The following is a 7401-nucleotide window of genomic DNA, read 5'->3' as shown; positions in this document are numbered from 1 at the left end:
GCTATCTCTCAATGCCACCCTCCTCCTCCCCGGGTTCCTTATCTCACAGCGAGAGGGATTTGCAGAACACAAACTGAGCAGGCACTGAAAGAAAGTCAACGTTTGGGCAAAGTTTGTTCACTTAAATTGTTATTTATTTACTTATTTTAATTGCCATTGCAGGATTGGAGCGGGGGCTGGGGCGAGAAATATCACCTAAATTCATTTTATTTTATTTTATTTTATTTTATTTTATTTTATTTTATTTTATTTTATTTTATTTTATTTTATTTTATTTCGTTTTATTTTATTGCTAAAAGATTTAATTCAGAAGATTCCTGCCAAGGAGGATTAGAAGCATTGTTAGAAGCTGCCAAGAAACAAGAGGGCAAGTGTACACACGCGTGTCTGGGAAGGGATAAAAGCAAAATAATTGCAGCTGAACTCGCCCTGATAACACAATAAATACAGAACTTTCTATCATGCTGACACAAAAATAGAAAAGCTCTGTGAGTTACAGTATCCAGGCCCAGCACAGGAAATATTAATGCCCCTTATCTGTCTGTGCCGCGGATTTACTCCCAGGCTGTCAGAGCTGATCTGGTTATTTCCTGCAGGAGCTGCTGCTCGCTATTCCTTATCTGAATGTGGCTCTAAGCAGCTGTCAGCATGCAAATACACCTCCACAGCGTGCACTGCGTTGCTTCAACTCCTTCCTTGAGCATCCTCTGCATTATTGTCCATAGGGGACTCCATCCCCAGCTGCAAAACACCCTCAGTCCCATGGCAGTGAGTGGTGTGCAGTGGCAGCAGACAGACAGACAACCTGCCCCACATCTCATTCCTGAGCCCGATTGATTTCTTGTCCCCTCTGAGATCACATCTACCTTCTGTCACTGCAAACCCAGGGGCTCCTTCAGGGATAAAGCCCTGCTTCAGAGCCATGCAGACTTTGCCACCTCCTGCTAGCAGAATGACTCCTAACTTCACTTAGGAGCACACAGGGAAATGCTGCACAAAGAGCCCTGATACCACAGTCTTTGCAATGGGCACAGCACATAAACAAATAAGGCAGAGGCACAATATCAAACAGATGAAATAATTTGCTACAAAATAATAATAATAATAATAATAATAAGCTAGAGGGCATCTTTATGAGAAGGAGAGGAAGAAGGAAGTGCTGCTGCCACTCATTCCTGGTGTGGGAGTCGTAAATCAATCCTAATCCACACTGAGATCAGCTCTGCCAGCTAATTGAACTGAAATGCAAGCCGATGGCAACCTAAATCCCAGCGTTTTCTAAGGGCAAACATTCCCTTCAGGAAGCAATTCTGCAGCAGTTCAGCTTTAAGGATGTAATTAGAGCCATGGGGTCAGGCCCTGGACTCAGCAGCAACTCCTGCTGAGATTGAGTGTCAGTCTGCATGAGTACATGGGGACCTCCCCACACCCAGATGCTGCAGATGAAGCATTTGTGCAATTTGTTTCTGTTCCCATCACAAAGAAGCTGCACAAGACCAGGATCCTCAGACACTGGTGTTGTATCCTGAGTGATGTGTGGCACTTATTTTTGCCAGGGGACAGCTGCAATCCCATCCTTTTCAGCCCTCCCTGCCATCAGCCCTGGGGCCAGCTGCAGTTCCCAGCCTCAGCATCTCAAAGGTGGCTTTGTAACTGAGCCTGAGGCTGCATTTCCTCAAACCACTGAAACAATCAAGCACCTCTTTCACTGCAAACCCACCAGGAGGAGACAGCATATGCCAAATGAAACAGCTCTGATTGTCATGGTGGGTGAAGGTCGCTGCTGCCTCTTTTGCAAGGGGTGGGATGCTCTTTGCAGCTCAAGTGCAGCTGGTTAGGAAGCCACTTTGTGCACTCAGCTGTTTAACTAGGAGACAAATAATTCTTCCTAATCCATGTGAATGCTTCAAGTCAGAGGGTTTTCCAAAAAGACCCTCCAAGATATCAACTACTGTTCTTCAAGACAAAGGCCAATTTGCTGGTATCACCATAGCAGACAACACACCCCTAAGGAGCTCTGGGCAGAGCTGGAGATGTGGCCCACTCCATTTTTTGCCTGTGTCCCCAATATCAATTATACTCAACAAAAAGTTCCTGCTTTCAAGCTGGCAAGCAACATATGGCACTGTGTTGAGCTCTTAAAGTCAAGCTAGGTTGTATACTTAACACATCAGCACACTTGCTGCAGCTCTAACTGAGTTCTGCCCTCAGATGGCTGCACATTCAGCTACCCCTGCCCACGGCACCCCACACCTTCATGGAATTATCATAGTATCACCAAGGTTGGAAAAGATGTCGAAGATCATCCAGCCCAACCACCACCAGCATTTTCCCACTAAACCATGTCCCTTAGTACAGTATTTTGGCTGCCTCTTTTCCATAGTGTCCCGTGCACAATGGAAGGCTGGCAACTGGGATCATGCCACACCATGCAGGCTCCATCCTCTATGCAAGATCCACACAACACACCTTAAACGTGCTACATCCTACACCTGAAGCCACAGATCCTATGTTTGGGATTTCAAGACTAATACAAATGGTATTCAAAGAGCAGAGCATTGCTCCAAAACTCAGCAGTATTTTGTCTCCAGCACGTAAATGCCACTATTTGAGAAACATCTTCTTAGGAGAAGATAAAAGGCAGAATAATTCAAATACACGTCGATAAAGGACTTGTGAAGACATAACTCTCCTTGGTCTTTTGACAGAGATGTTTAAGATTCACAAGCATCGTTTCCTACGTGAATGAATAAAAAGAAATAAAGCATGAGAGGCTCCTCATCCCTCACTTGATTTACTGCCAGGATTTCCAGCACTGCTCGAGTCCTCATCGTTGAGGGCACATCTTCAAGGCTCTATCAGCTCCCCCTTTAATTCACTTATAGCATCAAATAATAAACTGCTTGTTTTTTATTACAGTAGCTTAGCCTATGCCCCCACGATCCACATGGATCTGGGGAAGCTTATTGTAAACATAAATTACCAAATCATCATGTAAATTTTTACAGTTCCATTATTAACTCAAGGCAGCTCAGCTTCTTTGAGGGTGAAGCTGTAAAAGGGGGTTAAACAGGACTCAGCTCCTACCTGCTCCAGTTCCTGCTTATCCCTGCAGATATCCTCCATCCATGTCAACGAGCAGCAATCATTCTCCTCTGTTTTCTCCTCAGAGGACAATGTGGGATGGCTCTGCATTTTCTCATGCATCCAGCTTCAAAACTTTTTACCTGTGACTTTCAACCACTTTCCTTTAATTTACTGAATAGCATTACACCAGGAAGCAAGAAAAGTCACATTACAACTTCTGCATAGACCTCAGCTTGTTGTAGGCTCCCTTCTGGAGGGAGGAAGGGAAACAGGGCCTGATGAATCTACATTTTGGAGCTTAAATGAACCACATCCCCCCCCCCAAAAAAAAAGAAGAAAAGAGAGATAAATCCTCCACCCTACCAGCACACCCACCAGCAGAACTGAGCCTCTCTCTGCGCCTCATGGCAGCTGCTCTTGTGATGCTTCCCAAGTCCCCAGGTGTCCCAGCAGAGGAACTGCCTGAGGTGGCCAGGAGGTGAGGCAGGGCAGCAGCCCTCACCCCTGTATTTATGTACCAAGGGCAGTCAGCCGAGAGCCCTTTCACAGTTAATGAGGGCTTTAAAAAAATATGAAGACAGAAGGGACCTACCAACCTCTGAGAAATGGAGGGAAGATAAAAAGGAGGAATAACTGGCTGTTATTAATTGTACCTTAGCCATTTTTTGTGCCACCAGAGGGCTCATCCTGGAATTTGTTTCTCCCGTTCAGATCAGTTTGATTTTCTTCATATGCTACAAACTACATCCATCTTATCTTTCTTATTTTTCTCCAACATCCGTACACAGCAGAGTAAGAGCCTCTTCTCAAGGCATGAGTCAGTTTTGTCTGATGGAATCAACTGTACGTAACCAAGAACATCCTGAGTTAAGCAAACCTCGAGGCACTGCTTTGCCTCTTGATCTCTTGATAGATTTGCTGACTTATCTCCACTGGAGCACAGATTTTTTTACCTCTGTCTCAAGTGTTTCCTAACTGGGGAGAGCTGTGTGTGATGGGCAGCTTCACCTGCACAGAACCAGAGGCCACTTCAGCACTGCTTTGCAACAAGAACAGGATTAGGTTAGAGCAGAAGGCTCTCATGCAGCATCCTTGAAAAGAGCTACCTTTAAGGCTTAAAAACAAACTCTGTAGCCTGATGGTGCTTCACTGACCATGGATCCAACCATCTTTCGTGTGCTTGTCCCCCTTGAAGACCTTTTCCTGAAGAAATACCTAAGAAACCAATAAGACGTATCTCTGTGTGATAAATAAAGCAGCAGCAGCATTAATACTTAAAGTACTTAATAACCATCTGTCAGGATATGGCAATAAAGTAAATTAATACTCCTAGTACTGATTCGGATCTCGCTTTCACTGGTTCCTACAGCACTGAAACTATTGGTTTCAGTTGGGTCATTTACAGCCAAAGAACTGAAATTAGTCTGACCTTGCATTGCTCCAGTAAATACATTACAATAACAACAGATCTGGAGTCAGAAGGAGTTTGCTACTGGTTGCAACAGTAGCATAGTGTAAATAATACATGGATATTAGAAAAGCAATTACATCCCAATATCAGAGCCCTTTATCAGGAGCACAGACTGCTCTGCAACTCAAGCTGGCACTATGGGATGAATGCCCCTGCTAAGTTACAGTGCTGCGGGTCAACCCGATATTCACTTTGTAGAGACACACAACAGGAGACTGCTCCGAGTTTAAGGTTGACCTGATAGATATATATGTACATATATATATTTAATAGATTTCCTGAAGGACATGGGGTCATCTATGGGAGAGAACAAAGCCTAACCTTGGCCTCAGACAGGTCTGGCACTCAAGAATGATGTAAAGTTACACTCTGAGATGAACCTCATTCAGTCGTGGTTATGATTGGGCTCAGAAATAGGCAGTCAGGACTAACACCCAGCTGGACCCATCTTGGTCAACATGATTTATGAATGGGTCGTTTGGAATCTCTAACAAAATTATATCCATCACATTCTATAGTCTTCCTGCCTCTTCCTATTGCTCTAACAACGGTGTGAAATTATGGAGCAGAAAACAACAAACAGAGTTTTCAAAGTGCCTCAGTAGTGTTAGCAAAACAACCCTGGCTTGGATATGAGAGCAGCGCCAAACTACTTGAGTGTCATCTGAAGCATCCACTGTAAAAGCATACACCTGTTTACAGACATGCTAATGTGGATTAAAAGGATGCTACGTGCATCTTTATGCTTAAAAAATACCCAAGGGTGTATTTTAAGTGGCTTGAGTTCTGTAGCCAAAGCATAAAGTTAATTCACATGCTGTGAAATGCAAAGGAAAAGAAACTTACTGATCTACAGATTGACACCAAAAATGGTGTAATTATGTCACGTTGTTGAGCTTATTCCGTGGCTGCAGCGTGTTCATGTCTACTGCAAAATAACTGAGCAATTCACCTGAATGTGGATAATTTCCTGTAGAATGTGGAGTTAATGCCATCCTATACTAAGCTATGCTAATCATATAAATAGCATTAACATAAAGATCATCAAAAAATACCAGCAATTATCTTGGACTTCATTACTTTAACAGGTACTAAAAAAACGTTTAAGCATTATTGCTACTTGTTTTGTAACATGGGGTTAAAGTAATCAACCATTTATTAGTTATTAGTTATTACTATTCAGATGCTGTCTGCAGCTGAGCTGCTCCAGTGGGGAGATACGGCCACATTAACACAAAGTTCCACTCCAGGTAATTAACTCCAGGTTTATGCTACATTTGCAATTTTATTATTATTATTATTATTTAGCTATTCATGCCTCTATTTCATTTAAAGAAAATAAAAATTAAATCTCCTGAAAATTAGTAACTCTTAAGAGCTCTCCATCAGCTGACACGGTTCTATCTTTCCTATGGAGGAAGACGGCTTATGCAGCCATCAGTTTTAATTGCTCAGTGAATGCAATTTGCTCCCTTTTCTTGCTGGTTATCAGTATAAAATTAAAGGTTAGAGTAACATCTCTCTGCTGAGTCAGAGTAAGGAATGGGATAAGCCCACTGCTGCATGATTAAAGAGATAGATAGGAATAAAAGAGGATTGAAGTGAAAAAATTAACACCTTCAGAGTGATATCCACCGCAATTCTCACCAACCCAGAAGATGATTAATTCTGCTCACGGTCTAAATAAAGTGCTGCCAGCAGGTTTATTCTGTATAATTAGAGACCTGCCCTGCCATAGAGTCAAGATTGCAGGGATTGCAGCAGCCCTGTGCAACTGAGAGGGAAAATAAATCCCTGGCAGTGGTCGATTTTCATTCTCATCATCATTGAAAGAACCTCCTTGATGAGTTTTCCAAGCGGTGTGATACTGAAATCCATCACTGCTGTACAGCTGCTTCAAAATGCTGCCCTGAGAAACAAAGCTTCCCAGAGATTTATTAAAGGGGTGATTGAGAAGACACCTCTGAAATGAAAGCAAAGCAAAGCGAAACAAAACCACGGATATTTGCACCACAGACCTCTTCATGAAACACCTGCGTGGGAAATGGAAAATTCAATCCAAGTCCTATAGAGCAAAAGCAGCGCATGGTTCATATTTATCATCACGTGCCACTCGTCCACAGGAACGCCCAAGCAGAACAGCATCAGGGAGACAAATAAATTTGTTTTCTGAGCAGTAAAGAATGCAGATTATTAGCAGAATTATCAGTTTTCCTCTCGGTGATGATCAACAGCTCCTTTCTGGGTTTACATGCTTCATTCCTCTGCCCAGCCCATGTGAATGAGTTGGAGATGGCCAAAGCCTCAGGGAAGGAGAACAAGGAAGTGATAGAAATCCCAACTGCCAGCAATTCACCACCAAAGAATAGATCCTCTGGTGGGCAAAAACCAAACAAAAGCTTAAATAAAGGCTCGTTTAAAAGGTTATATTTCAGGAGGCAATGCCAGCAGGGGAAGAAGGGAGATGAGGATCTAGCAAGTCCCACAGCCTGAAGGCATGTTGCTTGCTTTAGGAGCAAGGCAGCAGCAGTTCCCAAAGGCATAAGGACTCATTCATCACTCAGCACAGAGCAAAACTCCGTCACTCAGTACCACGCAGTTATTAACAAGGCCTGAAACAAAAACTGGCAATTGCAATTGGAGAGAATGCCAGCAGGAGGACCACTCATTACTTTTCCTTCTTTCTTCTGCTCTTTCCCCATGAACCCGCTGCTGGGCGCTGTCAGATGCAGTGAAGCACCTCCCTAATTCTCTGTGTCCTTCTGCTTATCCCTCCTCAGAAGAAAGGCTGAAAATGCCACTAAGGAACATGACGGATGCTGCGATCTCAAGGAAATGAACCA

Source organism: Coturnix japonica, chromosome Z (assembly GCF_001577835.2).
Source record: "Coturnix japonica isolate 7356 chromosome Z, Coturnix japonica 2.1, whole genome shotgun sequence".
NCBI lineage: Eukaryota > Metazoa > Chordata > Aves > Galliformes > Phasianidae > Coturnix > Coturnix japonica.
Note: the sequence above shows the minus strand (reverse complement) of the source record.